This window comes from Ixodes scapularis, unplaced genomic scaffold (genome assembly GCF_016920785.2).
Source record: "Ixodes scapularis isolate PalLabHiFi unplaced genomic scaffold, ASM1692078v2 ptg001212l_1___fragment_1__unscaffolded, whole genome shotgun sequence".
In the NCBI taxonomy this organism is placed as follows: domain Eukaryota; kingdom Metazoa; phylum Arthropoda; class Arachnida; order Ixodida; family Ixodidae; genus Ixodes; species Ixodes scapularis.
Genome location: NW_024610117.1, coordinates 2,257,682 through 2,276,515, shown reverse-complemented (window position 1 = coordinate 2,276,515; position 18,834 = coordinate 2,257,682). Strand labels below are relative to the sequence as shown.

At 41.8% G+C, this 18,834-nt stretch overlaps 1 protein-coding gene and 1 non-coding gene across 2 annotated transcripts in view; both read right to left on the bottom strand.

Moving 5' to 3' along the window:
* Positions 1 to 18,834, bottom strand: part of LOC120848313 (medium-chain acyl-CoA ligase ACSF2, mitochondrial-like) — a 261,125-nt gene that overhangs the window by 223,946 nt on the left and 18,345 nt on the right. The window lies entirely within an intron of this gene.
* Trnas-uga lies at positions 10,319 to 10,400 on the bottom strand. Its single transcript has one exon. It is a non-coding gene; the product is annotated as a tRNA-Ser (tRNA).

Sequence of the window (18,834 nt, the reverse complement as noted above, 5' to 3'; positions counted from 1 at the left end):
AAACAATATATTACACGGGAAAAGCATTACACCGCTAAATAATCGGTACGAAATGGCACGAGGTATGCGTAAAAGACCTCTATAAAGAAATGTGATTGTTTTAAGTCAACTAATTTGCTTCTCCCTACGGGCTTGAACTGCCTTAGAACAAAATAAAACTTATTTTGTATACAATAATACTGTTACCTTAATACAGTTAAGATTCTAGTATAAACGCGGTAAAGGCAATAAAGTAACATTTGTATAAATATACACATAACCACCGACAACGCACTTTCAATGATCACAAACTTGTTATTTACCTTCCAATAAAAACTAGATTATTACCACGCATATTTACAAATGTCGACGCAACAGCACGCGGATAACGACGAAAAACAAGATTCCGTTCTATCACAAGATTAAAAAAAAATCGACTGCAGCACTTTGCTTGCGTCCTACATGACCAAGAAAACTCGTAAATAAGTTGTTTCTCAACTGTCTATCGTATCCATACGTCCCGCTCTATCCGCCACGAAAACATTTGAACACGAACTGCAAGAAGTTTCTTTGCCGAGAGAGGGGTCTATCGATAATGACCAGCGTCATCGTTGACTAGCTGCGAAGTTGCCCCACATGTCACTCAAGCCGTAGCAGGACTTGTTCCGCGAATCCACGCAAATGGCGTAGTATCAAGCGAGCAAAAAATAAAAAAAAAAAACTACCCGGCGACCACTCGCAGATCTGGTTGTCTCGGAGAAGCCGCGTCGAGTTCCCACGACGTTGGAAATCTGTCCGTCGCTGTCTCGCTGCCTCCAGGCCGTCCCGTCCGAAGAAAAATCTGCCTCCTGGTCCCCGCACCGTCCCGTACGCCCAGCCCCTGGCCCCGTTCTTCCTTCGTCTTTGTTCGCCTCCCGGGTAGTCCATTTCCCCCGCAGAAAAGTTGGGAGAACTTGAGAGCTTTTCAGTTGGAGGCTCTGTTGGGATGTCCATCGCCTGTTTCTGTTTTCGCTTGCTTGGGCAACGTGGTTCCCAATACTTTGGTGGTTCTCTTCTTGCTCGTGCTGAGGGGGAGAAGGCCAGCAGATTGTCATGTCCGAAATGAGGGGGGGGGGGGGGGGCGCCTTCTCCGAAGCATGTAGCGATTGCCATTTGTCACCGCCTGTACCCTCACGCTTCTTGAAACACGGACACACACCCACACACCCGCGCGCGCGCACCTAACCGGATCTTGCGTGGGGCCCGAGCGCCCTGTTTCGAAGGATTAACCAAAGACGGGTACGTCAGAACTGTCTCTCCCTCTCCATTTCCAAGTTTGCTTTCCAAGGCGCCAGCGAGTCTGGTCACGTGAGGTTGAACTAAAAAGGTTGTGTTCACTCTCCCTTTTATTATGCCTCCTCTCTCACTTGTGTCATCCGGCGATAAAAAACGATCTTGGAAATTATAGACCGATTTCCATTTTGCCAGTGTTCTCTAAAGGACTAGAAAAAATGCTGCTCCTTCGAATGTCATTATTTGCAGATAGTCATAACTTAATCACCCCATCTCAGTTCGGTTTCCGCAAGCAACGATCTACTGAACTCGCTCTTCTCACTCAAAAAGAATACATTCTTAAAGGTTTTGAAAATAAAAAACTAATTCTCGGCTTATTTATTGACTTCACGAAGGCTTTTGATTTTCTCGATTATAACCTTCTAATTAGAAAACTCGAAATATATGGGTATCGGGGTCAGGTTTCGCTTCTTATCAATCATACTTGTCTTTCCGTCAGCAGTATGTCGACATCATTGGTCAATTTTCCGATGTAAAGCCAATCAAATCAGGGGTTCCTCAAGGAAGCATTTTGGGTCCTTTTTTATTTAATCTTTATATAAATGATATCGTAAATATAAGCAATTCAACAAAATTTATTACCTACGTGGACGACACCAGCATGCTGTTTAATGGAGATAGCCCCGCAGAGCTTATTGAGAACGCAAACGTCACGCTAGAAAAGTTAAATACATGGAGTAGGTTTAATGGGTTAAAAATGAATGTGAATAAGGCAAAGGCTGTTTTGTTTCGTCCGAAGGGTAAAATTCTTAACATCGACAAGGATATAATGTTTAATTCTTCTAAAAGAGAAGTGGTACCAGCATTTAAAACTTTAGGTGTATTTTTTCAGAGAAAATGTCATGGGGTGCTCATGTAAATTATGCTACATCAAAAATGTCTAGCATTGTCGGACTGGCGTATCGTCACAAAGATATTTTGCCTCTTAAAATAAAGTTGCTAATATATAACTCGCTATTTTACTCACAAATTAATTACGGCTATTTAATGTGGGGAACAACCAATCATACAAATCTACAAAAGATATTTTTATTACAAAAAAGATACTACGAAGCACTTGGAATGTTTCACCGGAATTTCCAACGGAAAAATTATTTAGCCAGCTAGATGTAGTTAAAATTTTTAACTTCTATCGATATCGCCTATGTGTTAAATATAAAGCTGAAATGAATATGAATGTACGGCATCTTGTGAACTTAGCTGACTTAAAAGAAAAAGTGTATGCATATCCAACAAGAATCACAGAACCTTTAGTAGTCCCATTTTTTAGAACTAATTACGGCCTTTGAACCGCGGCGTCTACTCTTCCAACCACCCCCAAATATTTTTGTGCGCAACACCTCGAGCTTGAAAATATATCTGCAGATAACCTTAGGAGCATAATAATTTTTAGCCAAACTGATGAAATGTGAGTGGCATGTTTATATGTTCATTATTTGTTATATATGTAGTACTGCTATTGTGACTTTTCTGTTTTGAACATCTTGTTGATGTATGATGTGATTTTGCTGTTAACTTCTTTTTTTTTTCCTCCCGCTGCTGATTTCTGGGGGCTCGGGACCAGTCAAGCTGTTTCAGCAGCTTTTTTCCCAAGCCCCCACCAACACTGTATATCATTGTTGGAAATAAAGCTATTATTAAACGAGAGCGAGTTCGTATTTCACAAGTTAAACCTGTAACGGGAACGCATTCCGAAAATCAGAAGGAACGAGGAATGAGCATTCGTTCTTTTTTTGAGGAACGCGTTCAACACTAGTTTGCACCAAATTTTATGGGGACAAAAACACATTATAATTCTCGAAACTCGCGCACGAAGCTGCGCTCAAAAATTGTGAAAAACCTTCAACTTGCTGTAGATATGAGGCTATTAACAACTGAGGTCCAAACGTAAGTGATTACAGGTAGTATCTAGGGATTGGCAAATATTCCGTTATTACGAATAGCCCATTGAATCCTGTATTCGACAATATCAAGTTACTCGACAATATCGAATTGTTCGACCTTTCCGAATAAACGGGCTTGGATTTTCAGTCAGGTGGCGCAAGCTTCCGACCATTTCGTGCTCCCGAACTCAGTACAGTTGGAACTATCAATTGCAGTACTTCTAGTACAAGATGAGGCCAAATATAAAATTATAGTTTAAACATATCTTGTTGTATTTCTTGTGCTGTTCAAACTATTCGATTCGAAATTATTCGGCCAATATCACTATTCGCTTCGAATTCGATTCGGATTCAAAATCTTTTGTTCTCCCATGACTAGAAATATCGTTAATTGTAGCGGATATCATACACATCCGCAACAATGCAACCTGGCAGCAGCGGCTGAGAGTAATCATTTTCAGGTATAAGTGCGGTATTTTTATCGTTGGTACTGGACTTGTATCCACGCCATCTTTTTAACCCAAGGACGATTTTGGTTTGCCATTATGAGTCATTCAACATTTGGTTCTGCTCATCAATAGCTACGCTTTATTTGATTTCAAAATCAAGTGTTATTTTCGATGAATAAAATTTACATCGATATATTAGCGCGTATTTTACTGGTTCATGTGGTGCATTATTTATTTATTATGTAGAGTGTATAAGAAATCTCTAAAGATTACCTTATTATTACCGCGTAGAGGACAATAGCAGAAATATTTTTGATATCGTTTGCACATTTGAAACCAAAAAAGTTTATGCACCATCGTGCAGAAATCGTCGGGCTTACCTTTTGAATTGCAATGTGCTGACTTTTCTTCTAATGAGGCGGAAAGAATTGAACAGGAGAGAAGCACGAACCGAGAGCATCTTTAGTGCAAGGTTTCCAAGCAAGGACGCGCAAGAGGTGCGAGCGATGGCGAGCTCTATTGTGGGGGAAAACGGGGCACATGGCTCCGAAATACAACTGCCTGCGCGGTGAGAAGGACGGAAGGGGGGAGGGGGTGCATTAGCTAGTTCAAGTTTTGCCAACAATAACCCCATTTTAAAAATGCCACATGTGCAGAAAGAGGATCGATATGTGCGAAACATCCGCTGCAAACTCTTTTGGTTTCACTTTTTTTCCAGTTTTGTGCAGTTGTCACATTCACGAAAGAAAATTATACCGCGTGACAAACATTTTATATTATATTTTGCATAAATAGATATCTCGAAATATTTTGTTGCAGAGCATTGTTTTCTGTTTTTGTTTTCTTTTTGTTTTCTATTTTAAAGTGAAGAGGACGCGCCACGCAGCTCGCATTACTGCATAGTTATCGCGAGTATACAGTCCACATGGGTAGACGCGTTCAATACCTGTAAGAGAAAGACGACCGTGAAGGAAAGGCCCGAAATCCCCCCCCCCCCCTCTCTCCCCACACACACAGCCAAAAAAGCATCACTTGAGTATCCACGCAGACCTGTTTAGTTTGCGTGAGCTTCCCCCCCCCCCCCCCCCCCCCCCTGTGTGTCTTGAAGCATCTCACAACGACTGAGGCTAGCACTCGGGGACACTAAGACAAACGTCTGTCTCTTCACAGCGATAATAATAAGAAAGAGATAATGTTTCACGAAGGCAATGTTAATCAGTAAAATGAGGTTCTTGTGCGGGTTTTAAATAAAGGTATTGAAAACAGCAGCTTCTGGGGTAGAGTTCCATTCGGATACGGTTCGAATGAATAAACTATGCAAAAACTATATTTTACATTAACTGAAGAGCGTGTTGGTAACAATGGCTGGCAACAGAAAGAATAAAACAAACTCCGGTCAAGAGAAACGAACATTTCTTGTCTCTTGTCCGGAACTATATTGTGTTCTTGAACATTGGTTCTAATGAGCGTTTTCTAGTGTGACGTCCTACTTAAGCATAATGGTCAGATGAAAGGTGAGTAAAATTATGTTTGTGTTTTGCGACAATTAATGGTATTAAAATAATATACCTACGATTTGTCTTTGTAATTGTAGAGATAGAATCTAGTTATCTGCCATAATCTTAGTTTGTGCACCTTGTCTTTTATATTTACCAAATATAAATCGAAGTGCCTTTCTTCAAAATATTTCAAGGTTCTGGATATATCTTTTTTTTATTATATGGCTATCATATGACCTACCTATGCCTAGTCGACTACAGACGTAAGGAAAGTGTTGTGTACCAGACGCTTATTGGTGCGGCGGGCGAGTTTGAATTTTACAGTTAGATAATACAGGTTTGTGAATGAAGAGAAACAAATATCTGAAAAGTGTGTTGTTGAAGTTGAGTAGTTAGTAGGGTTACATCGACGTTATGATATTCTGTAGCTTCAAGAATATTAAAAATGGGAAGGAGACACTAAAATTAGCTGATATGTTTGTTACATGTGATTCGCAAAATAACGGTTTTGTCTATATACAGATACATTTGTCTCTTGTTACTCTAAAGATCAATTTTAAGAATTAAGTTTTGAAGCACATCATGGCCGTCGGCAGCAATATTTTTTTAATATCAATACAATAGTTTGTAAATAGTCTCGTTGACGCATACTAAAACTACACTAAAGATCATTTATATAAATTAAGCAAAGCAGTCGTCATAGCACCCTCCCCTGACATACCAACAATACTTTTTTTTTTAAACAGAACAATGAACAGTAACAAGTTGTGTTCCGCATTGTACGTACGGTCCTCTCCAATTAACAAATGGACAACGTAAAAAGGACTCCCTAAGCAACTCTCGGATCATAAACTTGTGTTGCTTTCCCGCAATGTCGCTGCGACATATAGGAGTGCAGTGCCTAACCAAGCAAGTGTATGATTTTGATCATGCTCATTACATTATTATTGGAGACCGTATAGAATTAAACCCTTATTTCCTTGTGAAGATGGAACATTCAAATAATTTATAGGACATACTCAAGGCATTAACATCTTACTGTCTCGAAAGATTTGTTGCAAAAAGGGCGAATGAGGGGCAAAACAAAACCCGTGGATGATCCCAGAAATAATTCATCTAAAAAATAAAATATCCCGGAACCGCAAAAAAAAAAAAAGTAACAACAACGCTGTCGAACACTTAACCCGTACATTTAAAAGCAAGCTATAAAATGCAAAAGAAAAAATGTTTTTTTATAGTATACGCATGAAATTATGAGGACATCACCACAAAAATAGTGGCGTCATCTCGCACCGTCAAGGGAGTGTGTGGATTATGTTACTGATAATGAACACGACGTTACTAATTCCAGCAAAATAACAAATATGTTTAATATGTTCTTCCATTTTGTTTTTGGCGGAGAGTGGTAACATATTTTGTCGCGCTGGAAACATGACTGTTAAACGGGTTTCGGCTATGCCAGACCCTGGATACATCCGAGCGAATCATTCTTTCTTTGCTTTTAGAGATTAACGCAAACAAATCCGTGGGACCAGGCGAAATTTCTACCCCATATTTAAAGTGTTACGCAGAGTGGATTTTTAGATATTTATTCGTCATCTACAGCGAAGGTTTCGAACGGCATGAGGTAAGTTCGGACAGGCTTATAGCAAGGACCGTACCAGTGTACAAATCTGGAGATAACATTCAGGTTGAAAAATATAGACCTATATCGCTTACGTGTGAATGCTGGAAGTTACTCGAGAACATTGTATCTATTACCCTATTTTTAGAAATCAAAACTGTTTTTATCTAACTACTATGGCTTTCTAAGAACATTGTAGAGTGTGACGGAAATCGCTGAAACTTTGCATGGTTTTGCCAAATCAGTAAACAATAGAAGACAGATTGATGCAATATGTTTAGATCTGTCGTATATTTTTGACCGGGTGCCTCACGCAGAGGTTATTTAGAATTTACTGAATCTGGGGGCAAACAAAAAGATTGTGTGATAGATTAAAGCTTATTGCGCAAACAGAACACAGTTTGTACAAATAAATACTTCAAAATCATGTATTGTAAAAGTATTCTTTGCAGTTCCACAGGGGTCTGTTTTGGGACCCGAAATGTTCGTGCTATATAAATGATATAGCCAAAAAAAAATGGGTCAAATGTACTCTCCCTTGTTCGCCGATGATTCCTTGATGTACTAAAATATCTCTTGCCACAATGATCAGGTACATTTAACCTCTTTCTTAGAGCTGGTAAAAAAGTGGTGTAAGCAATGAAAAATAAAAGTTAATTGCGACAGGACAGTGCTCTATGCCATCACTAAAAAGAAGAAAAACTTTATTTCGTTTCTGTACTGATGCGATAATCAACCTTTTACCTAAGTTTCTCAATTAAAACATATTGGTGTTAAAACATCTTTTTGCTTAAACTAGAACACGCACATATATAATATTTCCTTTACAGCCAGGAAGAACCTTTAGTTCTTAAGCGCAACCTTTAAGTTTGCTACCTCCGAGACACAAATAATTCCTTACAGTATATTATTACGGTCGCATCAGAAGATGCTTCCGGTATATGGCACACCTATAGAGCATACCAGGTAAACGAAGCTAAAATTGTACGAAGGATGGCAGCCCGATTTATACTATCCAACTATCGGACAACTGAATTGGTAACGGAATTGCTTACGCAGTTCAATCTCCCACCACTCTCAGACCGTCGGAAAATAGCACGTTTAAAATTCTTGTTTATGGTTAGTAACTGCAAGTTTAACATTAAAATATCTCTCTATATGATGTCTCGCTTATCCAGAACACTAAGACGTGCCCATTTCAGTCCAATCTATTAGAAAGGGCAAATAATGAAACTTAAAAATTGAACTTCGTTCCCAGAACAGTAGCAGAGTGGAACGCTCCTCCCCAAGAAATAGTAACCAGCAATAATCTAGCTTCGTTCGAAACATACCTTTGTTAACTATGTGTGTAAACAATATTGAGCAACTCTGGCTCACAGTACTTCAGTTAAGTGTTTTTTTTTTACAATATCAATAACAGAAATCGTGAAGGTGCAGGCGAGCTGGGGAATGTTAACCATGTTGAATTAACCTGAGACTGGGGTAGAGAAGAAACATCAAGACGTAGAAGGCACAGAAAATAAACAGGACGACGTCTCAAGACAGGACGACGCCTCAGGACGACGTCTCAATAACATTTGAATGTATCGATGTCCCAAGTCACCAGGCTCAATCTAAAATAGGTGTGAAAATTGACGCCTGCATGTCGCGACATAAACTTTTCGTCAAAGGTGTACTTCACAGGACTGTTTTTCTTGTAAACTTAGAAAGTGTAACTCTCTTTCTTTGATACATAGGGCCAAGAAACTTGCCAGGGTAAACGGCAGATGGCGATGCAGACGACCAAATCGAGGTCGTCTGCATTAGTTTGCTTATGATTAACAAAACTCCATCTTCTGGAATTAATATAATTATAGCTTATATTGTATTAATAGGTGAGTTATTCATGAAATGCCCATTGTAATTACTAAATGCGCATTGAACGTTTCCTGAGCTATTTATTTGTCATCGGTTACAAATTTGCCCAGTTTAAATCTACTCCTCCACCTCGTGAACCACAATATCTCCTACACAAATGCTAACTAAGATGAATAACTTCATTTTGAAGGATATTGTCGTCTAGCCAAGTTTCCGCTGGAATGACCCCGCGCTGATCATACGAAAGAAGCAAAATTCCTGAATTTTAAGCTCTGCTTACAGTGCTTTTGCTATCCAAAGAAAGTATGCACAACTTGGGCCTCAGGAGATAGAACCGTTATCTCACCGATGATGTGTCTCCCTGCAGAGGGATTCGTGAATTGGAAGCGTCATGCCACATGTAGTATATGCATTGACGCCAAGTTTGTCGCCTTCCAGATAAACCTTCTTTCCACTCTCTGTAGCGGGTTTAGCACCTTGTCGTAGTGCCCGTTTTCCTAACGTCTGGGCTGAGTAGTCATTTCGGATAAAGATGACTTCTTATTAGAAGTCTATAGGTGACTACCTCATGTTTATGTGTAGAGCTTTTCTCCACAAAAGTTATAGGGCAGAGGACATAATGCAGACGAAATTGTACACGCACTCAGCCATCGAAAGCTAATCTCTCGCATCCGTGCATGGTCAGCGCACGACTGATCATCGAGCTTCTGATAAAGGCACTGGGAAAGATAAAATATTTGGAAGCCAGAATTGGCTGTCAATAAGGTGATAGTTTGAACGAATAATTAGTTGTGTGGATTTTCATGCCTCGCTTGTGATAGGGCACTCGAGAAGCAGGATTTTCCGCCCGTAGTCAAACGTTACGAATGTAACGTTCCGTTTTAACCGCAATACGCCATGCAAATTTGTCTGCTCTTTACGCGCCTCGTGCGCTTGATTGCCCCCCAAATCAGCCGACCTGCTTTTGTTTCTGCCAACCTCAGGCAATCACGGCACGCGCTTCGCTGCCTCGTCCTCGCACGGTCCCTGAGTGTTCTCTATATGGCCATTTCAATTGGCCTTCCCCTCTTTGCGTTCGGATGCGCAAGCGACGAATTGGGAACACTCGCAACTCATTCGGCCTTTTCTATTGATGATTGGTTCAGCGGTGATATAACACGCACAGAACCACGAGAAGCACCAGATGGTGCGCTTTTGACGCTGTATGATGGGCCCCATCACCTCGGTTTGTCGGCTGCGTCTGGACTTAAGGGGAAAGAAAACAACAAAAAAAAACGGCCTGTATGAAGAATATACGTTCTACGGCTAATCCGCAGAAGCAAAGAACTTTTGAGGGCAATGAAAAAGTATCTGCCTGAATTTCCGTGAAACCTGTAATCAGTTATTTTTCCGCCCGCTTTTCTCGAGTGGCGATAATTGCTGCCAAATTTAATGCACCCTGTTTAAGGCGCACTGGAACCGAACCATATCGTAATATGCAAGAGTGCATTGCGCTCAAATGAAAGAAACCTCGAAAAGCACAAACTACATCAGCGTTGCTCGAACCCGTCTCATTGCGTTATATCGCGCCGTAGCTCTCGTACATGTACTCACGATTTGGCGAACTTTTAGGGACGAAGCTCCTTAGGGTCTAACCTTGTCCGTCCGTCCGTCCGTCCGGCGTCCGTGCTCACATAAAAAGGAAAAAATTTTTTCCGCAGTCGACAGGATTTGAAGCTGTGCGGGGAGACCCCAATGGATTTCAAGTTCATCACCTTAATCACTCGGCCACGACTACGGGACGAGTAGGGGGGCTCTGAGATATGGTAGTAACTCAAGAGCTGGGGTTTCTGTCATGGATGAAACGTTGCATGTAGCCGCTCAACGTCTATACAGGAGAAGGCGCTGCGGTCAAATGCGTATATAATCGCGTTAAATTTTGCATGCTCTGGCTCAACGTTTATAGACGAGAGGGTGCTGCGGTCAAATGCTCAAATGCGTATATAACCACGTTCCATACCACACATTCTCTTTCTGACATGGACCGTTGACTTAAGCGGTGAACATGCGTTCCCACGGCTTCTAGCGGATCCAAGCTGATTCGCTAGAAAAACCACTGGCTCTGCATTTCACCGACCATAAAGCAGTAATAATGAAGTCGAAACGCAACCCGGAACTCAGCACTACCTTTGAGCAATAAAAAAATCAGCACCATCAGCACTACCTATGAACAAAAAAATCAGCATCATCAGCACCACCAGAGCTTCGCCCCAATCAACATCATTCACAACGTGGAGATGCGGTCATTTTCTTTAATAAAGGGGCATTACGTCCTGCATGATGGCGCTAATTGTATTTGAGCTTCAAAGGCATTGAACCGTTCAAGTTGGTACGAAGTGTGCGTGGAGCTCTCGCCACTCGGGAACCTTCTGGCTTGTCCTAATGGAGACCATTTGGGGGTCACGTGAGTTTTATATTCCCCACCCAGGACATATTTTTGTCAAAGCCCTTTGTTACCAGATGAGCTAGGCTGGCTGCCTCCAGCCGACAATCCAAGACGTAGCGAAGCTTTTATATATTTTTTTTTTATTGTTAAGAGATTTATATTTAAGAAAAAGTAGAAATTTACAAATATACAGTTTATTCAGATGAGTTACATGGCCAGGGGGACACAATGTTCCACAAGGAATGAAGGTGAAAAATAATTAATTAACAAAAAATAATAATTAAATCTCGATTTATTAGCTTTAGGACACAGGTTTACATTGTGAAATTAGATTTCCTTAAAGCTCGAGCTAATTATTTTTTTTTTAATTCTGAATCAAGAGCGTGATTTGAGATATCCATCTCCAAAATTGTCTCTGGAAACCAGCTTGGTGCCAGCCGATACCAAAACCAAACGCGTGAAGTCCGCCAGAAGGACAACCCCCTTTACACCGGGGATGCACGTGTCAATGACGATATTTGCGTCACTACTTTATGTGACAGCATGCCGGAGCTGATTACGGTTGGGCTCTGCGGCTAGGCAGCAAAGGTGCTTAGCCACCTTTGCGGCCATGACAAGTTGCTTTGCTTTGCGGAGCGGTATCGATGACGAATGGTTTCTTGAATTATTTAAAAACGTAGAACGGCCTCAAACCACGAGAAATAATCGAAGAGCGAAACATTTCTTTGAATATGAACCATACATTCTCTCATGTCTGCGGCCAGCACACGCTTTTAGTTATGCTTTCGACATTTCATAGTGATTGTCGATCCGTTGTCGCACTAGTGTAAGGACAGCTTTTCGGCTTCACGGTATCAAATCAAATCAATCAAATCAAATTTATTCGTTGTCACATTTTACATGACAACAGGGACTGGGGCAAAAAGCTGCTAAAGAGCAGCTTGACAAGGGTCCCAGCCCCCGTACAGTTTGCGACAGCTTCAAACAATTTAACGACTAAAATTTAGTTTACAACTACACAGTGTACAGAGACTAGTACACACCAATGCAGAAACTTGATTTATACAATACTAAATTTGTTGAAAACATATAGACGAAAAACACACAGGCCAGTGAAAGAAGAACTCGAATAATTAAAGCAATGATACAATCGTACATGAAATAATACATCCAGTTCATAACGAAAAATATCAGCAGTATTCAAAAATCGCCTAGAAAAGTAAGTTCTTTTAATTCCCTATGTGATAGTGATTCAAAATGGCGACCTTTTCTGTACAAACTATTTAACATGGTGGACAATCTGAAATGGAGCGTCTGATTTAGGTAATTTGTACGCGTTGGGCGAATCATCCAGGGTTCATTTTGTCTTAGGTTGCGTAGGATGACGCGATGTTTTAGGTTGACTAGTTTAATAAAATGAACATTATTGTGTTGAAGAGCCCTGCGATACGTTGACAGAAGCTTGTAAGGATACATTTGCTCAACGGTTTTGACATTTAGGGATTTAAATAGTGATTTAGTTGGATGAAGAAATGGAGTTCCTGAAATTGCACGTACGGCCTTCTTTTGTAATAGATGCAACTTATTCAGATTACTTTTTGTTGTGGTGCCCCATATCAGGTTACAGTAATTTAAGTGAGAAGAAATTAATGTATTATATATAGTTAATTTAATTCGAGTAGGAAGTAAACTTTTAAATCTTGTAAGCAGGCCTACATTTTTAGATATTTTTGCTTGCATGTAGTCTATGTGTGCATTCCAGCTCATATCATAAGAAAACAACACACCCAAAGTTTTAATACAATCCACAAACTCAATTTCTTCATTGTTTATTGTAACATGAGGTAGGTTATTTATTTTCCTATTTTTGGGCCTAAACAAAATAGCTTTGGTCTTTTTACAGTTTAATTTTAGTTTGTTGTTAAGCGTCCAGGCGGCGATTTTTTTTAGCACTTCGTGCACTGTAGAAATAGAAGTAGAAAGATTGTTATGGGAGAAAAAAATACTTGTATCATCAGCGTAAATTATCAGCTTTACATCATCGCTTTTGGCCACATGCACAATGTCGTTTATGTATAGTATAAATAGCAATGGGCCTAAAATGCTACCCTGAGGAACACCCGATTTGATAGAAAGCCTGTCCGAATGAAAATTCAGAAAAGACACGTATTGATTCCTATTTTCTAAGTATGATTTTATGAGATCGAGTGCTACGCCTCTTATTCCAAAAAATGGTAATTTGGCAAGTAAAATATCATGATCGATGGAATCAAAGGCTTTTGAGTAATCAAGAAAGACGCCTAGTGTCATCTTTCTTTCGTCAAAATCTTTCACAATTTGTTCTTTCTGGTTTAATAAAGCCAATTCGGTAGATCGATGTTTACGAAAACCGAATTGCGCATCGGAAATTAAAGCGTGCTTATCAAGATGTGTTATGAGTCTATTGTGTATTAGTTTTTCAAGTGATTTAGAAAAGACAGGAAGGATTGAGATGGGCCTATAGTTATTTATGTCAAGCCTATCACCACCTTTATGAAGAACACTAATTTTTGATACCTTCATTCTCAGGGGAAAACAGCCTGTTTCTAATGCGAGGTTATATATGTATGTTAAATATGGTGCAATAATATCAATGACGTATTTTATAGGTTTTACCTGCATGTTATCAGCGTCGACGCTTTTGCTATTTTTAAGATTTATGACGGTCGAGTAGACTTCTGACTCATCCGTGGGGAATAGGAACATCGATTTCGTATACGATACTGGCATGAAATCTAGAACTTTGTTTAGGCAGAACGATGACACACCAGAAGTACCAACATTTACAAAGAAATTATTGAAAGCATTTGCCATGTTCACTCCTGTTATTTTAATGGAGTTTATACTTATTTCATGGGGCACGTTTTGAAATGGCTTATGATTCAGTACTGACCGTATCTTCTTCCACATAACGTCAGGTTTCTTAGTTTCTAACGGATCGAAAAGATTATTGTAGTAGTCACGCTTAGCATTTCTTAGCAGACTTGTGAGTTTGTTGCGGTATTTCTTAAAGGTTTCAAGCTTGCTAATTTCTTTTGTTCGTAAAAAATTTTGATATAAATTAGTCTTAACCCGTATCATTGAGAGTAGCTTTGGCGTGACCCAAGGCCTACGCGACTTCTTAGATGCTTTGAGGTTGACAAAAGGAAAATGTTTACTATAAATTGCACTAAATGTATCGAGGAATAAATTATATGAGGAATTTGTTGATTTTGTTGAAAAAATATGTTGCCAAGATGTCTTTTCAATTTCTTCTCGAAAACTACGCAATTGATCAGGGGTGATAGACTGAATTTTAACCATTGGAACAGGGTCACTGCGGTTTTTCTGGGAGTGCTCACTGTACAAGCAAAAATAAATGGAAAAATGATCACTGATATCAGTAGAAAGAACACCTGATGATACCACCGATTTTTCATAGTTCGTGATGAACAAATCAAGCATAGAAGATGACGTATTTGTTATTCTTGTAGGATGTGTGATAATATTCGACAACCCATTTGAAGCAATAAGATTTGAGAAAGAGATTTTTTGGCCAGAGTTCGAAATCATATCAATGTTGAAGTCACCACCCATGATTACCTTGTAATTGTTATCATTGACATAATTGAACAATGTCTCCGCAAAATTAAAAAATGGTATGACCGGAGAATTTGGTGGCCTATATACGACGGAGAGCAGAGTATTTTTGAAACGTACAGTTACAACCTCATAAAAATCAGTAATTTCACAGAACGATTCTAATATCTCACAATTTTTTTCATTTTTTACCAACATAGCAACACCACCGCCTAGCCTATCATTTCTATTTAGGTTGAAATGAGAATATCCCGGAAGCAGAAAGTAATCAGCACTACAACTGTACCACGTTTCAGTTAGCATGACGACGTCAATATTCGGTCCAATGCAGTCAAACAAAACAGCGAGGTCATCGTGCTTATTCCTTGCAGATCGAACATTTAGGTGGATAATTGTCATTTGAAATGCAGACTCATTTTCAAGTAGATTTTTTAGTTTAAAAGGTGAAATGAAGGATTCAGACATCGTTTTTCAAGAGACAACAACAAAAAAAAAAAAAAAAAAATTTTGCTAGCTCGCCGTTATCTTGCACACGTCATCAGCACACGTTACTTTCAGAAACGGCGTCTGTTCAGCCTTACGAGCAAATATGCTACCGTTTCGGACCCAAACGAATTTCCAGTTGCATTCCTTCTTTTTTGCTACAGTCACTCCCAGCAGTTTTTTTAGCGCGGGGCAAAGGTGCTCGTTCACATACACAGAGCTACCCGAACTAATGCCAAGGTCCTCGCAACTGACGCGTCGTTTTTTGGCATGCCCAAGGAAGTTATCTCGCCTGTCCCGGCGTATGAACTGAACAACAATGTTCCTAGCCGTACTGTTCGGAACGGGAACGCGGTGACACACCTCGATATCAGTTTCAAGTATGGGCGCGCCAATCACGACTCCCAGTTTTCCCACGATGTCAAGCAAGTTTTCATTTTGCTGGGGTGGGATTCCCTTTATCTCAACATTTCGATTTCGGCTGTATTGCTCGCAATATACAAGCCGACTTTCTCGATGCTGTGATGTTTCGATGCACGTTACATTTCTATTACGCTGAAGATAGGACTCAGCTGCCCTATCTTCAGAGGAACACAATACAGTGCTGTGAAATGGCTTCCCCGTTGAACTTAAGATACTCCGTCGCAAAAAAGTCTTAGCGTACCCTGAAACAAACGGCAATTCCCATTTGGCCACACGGATGTACGCTCATTGTCACCGAGGCCGTCCGGTTACGACCCATACAAGGATGGCGAACGTTTCTGCAAGGTTCCGGGGGACTTGCTCTGTGCACCGCAAAAGGCGCCTGAAGGCTGTAATCGTAAATGAAGATTTCAAAATTGAAGTCCCCGCATATGTGAGAGTAAACCCTCGGGGCAACACCTGGGAGGTAGCACGTGAATGCGGAAGCAGCCTGACCTCAGCGTTCAAGTTGCTGCGGAGGCATAGAGGCATACCCTCCTTCCGCACCAAGTGTGTCTTCGACAAGACTTCACCGAAGCAGACATCGAGAAGCGGTTGCAATTTCGCAACTGAGTTTTGATTAAGGCAGGCGAAGAGAGGGATATTTTTCCATAAAGTGATTTGGACCGACGAGGTGAAATTCTGGCGCAACGCAAATGCGAATCTCCACAAAAAGGCACTACTGGTCAGACCAGAACCCTTATTGGTTGCGAGAACATAACCATTAGGTTTGTTGGTGCGTCAACGTCTGGCGTGGCTTCCTCGGCAACAGGATTATAGGACCTTACTTTATTGAAGGCAAGCTCGTCAGTAGGAACTACACAAAGAATATCCTGTGTGGAGTCATCGACAAATTTGGTTGCAACTTGCTGCTGCAAGACGTACGACAAACATGGTACCAGTACGACTGAGAACCACCCCATTTTTTCGTGTTGCGCTAGAAGGTAGGTTGACCGGAACTTCCCAGATAGGTGGATTGGGCGCGCAGGACGTATGTTTTTGGTACCTACAATGTACCGATTTGAAACCTCATAAAGTTGTTTTTGGTTGTTGTTGTTGTTTTTTTTTTTTGGGGGGGGGGGGGGGGGGCGGGGTCATATCAAAACTTCTGTCTACGTAACGGAACTTCGTGACATCACGAACCCGAAGCAAAAAATCGTCAATGCGCCGTCGGATGCTGGCAGGTTTATCCTTCAGCCTCTTAATACCGCGCAAGTGTTCAGTTTTCGTGAATATTCTGGCACTCATTGAGGCCTGTAGTGTCGGATGTTCTGTCGCCCCAACTACGCCTCCGGCCGTCTAAGTCTGATGGGTGAGGTTTCAGCTCATATATTATGGTTGTGACGCGCGCAACCGCCTTCGTTCGAGTGTCTTTGCCATGTCTTTAATTCACTCTTTTCGATTGCTCATGTCAAAGAGGGTTCGCGCTGGGAAATTGTCAATTTTTCCATTGTGGATGGCGGTTGCACGGAGTGCATTGGTTAATTGTTGCCGTACTGCATTTTGTCCGAATGGAGCCTAACGTTCCAGTTTTACTACACGCTCGCTCCTGCCTGGCCGTGCTTGAGCTGTCGGCGCAGTTTTGAGTTCCGTGCGCCAAGAGAGTTCGGGTACAATATGTTCTCCTGCGGTTCCCACCGCTGTAACGCACTGCTTTGCGGCCAGAGGCGGCACTTTGGGTCTAATTCCCCCCCCCCCCCTTCCCCCTCCCAGGTGCTGCCACTGACAGATCCAGAACTCCGTTTTTTGTTTGGGGGGGAGGGAGGGAAATTTGTAAGGATACTATTCTCCCATTCTTTCTTGTGCACTGGGGGGTCCACGCATATCAAATTGCCCTCCGAGAAGGGGGGAAGGGGGGGGGGGGGGGGGGGAGGGGGCGGCCGCCTTCGTCGCCTCCCAGGCAGCACACAATAAGCACACAGTATATGAGCGATATTCGCCTCGGGTCGGGAAAGCCGTGCGAGTATTGCCAACGTTTTCGTTGTATCGGGAAAATTGTGCCGGTACCATTTTGATTCTGCTGATGTCCACAGAATATCAGTTACATTGCGGCGACGCAACCATGCTATGTAAGGTACACGAACCGTGTTTTTCCCTGAATATCGTTTTTGAATCGGCAATAACAGCGCAGTATTAGGCATTTTCGGCCGATTTGAAAATGATATTGAAAGAAAGCCGGTACCATTTTGACACGGCCGATGTCCAGAGAATATCTGTTATATTGCACCGACGCAAACCCGGTAACGACGATTGGCCGAATATTGTTTTGTTTTTTGTTTCCTCCCAAAAAGATCTCTTGGAAGGAGAGAGGAGAGAGATGGGACGACACGGGTGAGAGAGGAGGCATAATAAGAGGGAGAGTGATCCCCACCTTTTTAGGTCAACCTCACGTGACCAGACTCGCTTACGCCTTGGAAAGCAAAGTTGGAAAGGGAGAGGGAGAGAGACAGTTGTGGACGTACCCATCTTTGGTTATCCTTCGAAACAGGGCGCTCGGGCCCAACGCAAGATCCGGTTAGGTATGCGCGCGCGGGTGTGTGGGTGTGTGCGTGTTTCAAGAAGCGAGAGGCAACGGGTGGTGACTCATGGCAAATTCGACATGCTTCGGAGAACGCCCCCCCCCCCCCCCCCCCCCCCCTCCTAATTCGGACCTGACAATTTGCTCGCCTACTCCCCCTCACCACGAGCAAGAAAAAGACCACGTTGTCCAAGCAAATAGAAACAGGCGAGGGGCATTCCAGCAGAGCCTGCGACTGGAGAGATATCAAGTTCTCCCCACCTTTAATGCGGGGGAAATGGACGACCCCGGAGGGGAACAAAAAGGAAGGACGGGGCCAGGGGCTGGGCGTACGGGACGGTGCGGAGACCAGGAGGCAGATTTTTCCTCGGACTGGACGGCCTGGAGGCAGCGAGACATCAACGGACAGAGGGGATATTGAGGAAAGCATGATTTCCAACGCCGTGGGAACTCGACGCGGCTTCTCCGAGACGACCAGATCTGGGAGTGCTTGCCGAGTAGTTTTTTTGTTTTTTGTTTTTTCTCTTGATACTACGCCATTTACGTGGATTCGCAGAAACCTGCTACGGCTTGAGTGACATGTGTGGCAGCTTCGCAGCTAGCCAACGATGACACTGGTCATTATCGATAGACCCCTCTCTCGACAAAGAGACTTCTTAGAGTTTGTGTTCAAATGTCTTCGTGGCGGATAGAGCGGGATGTATG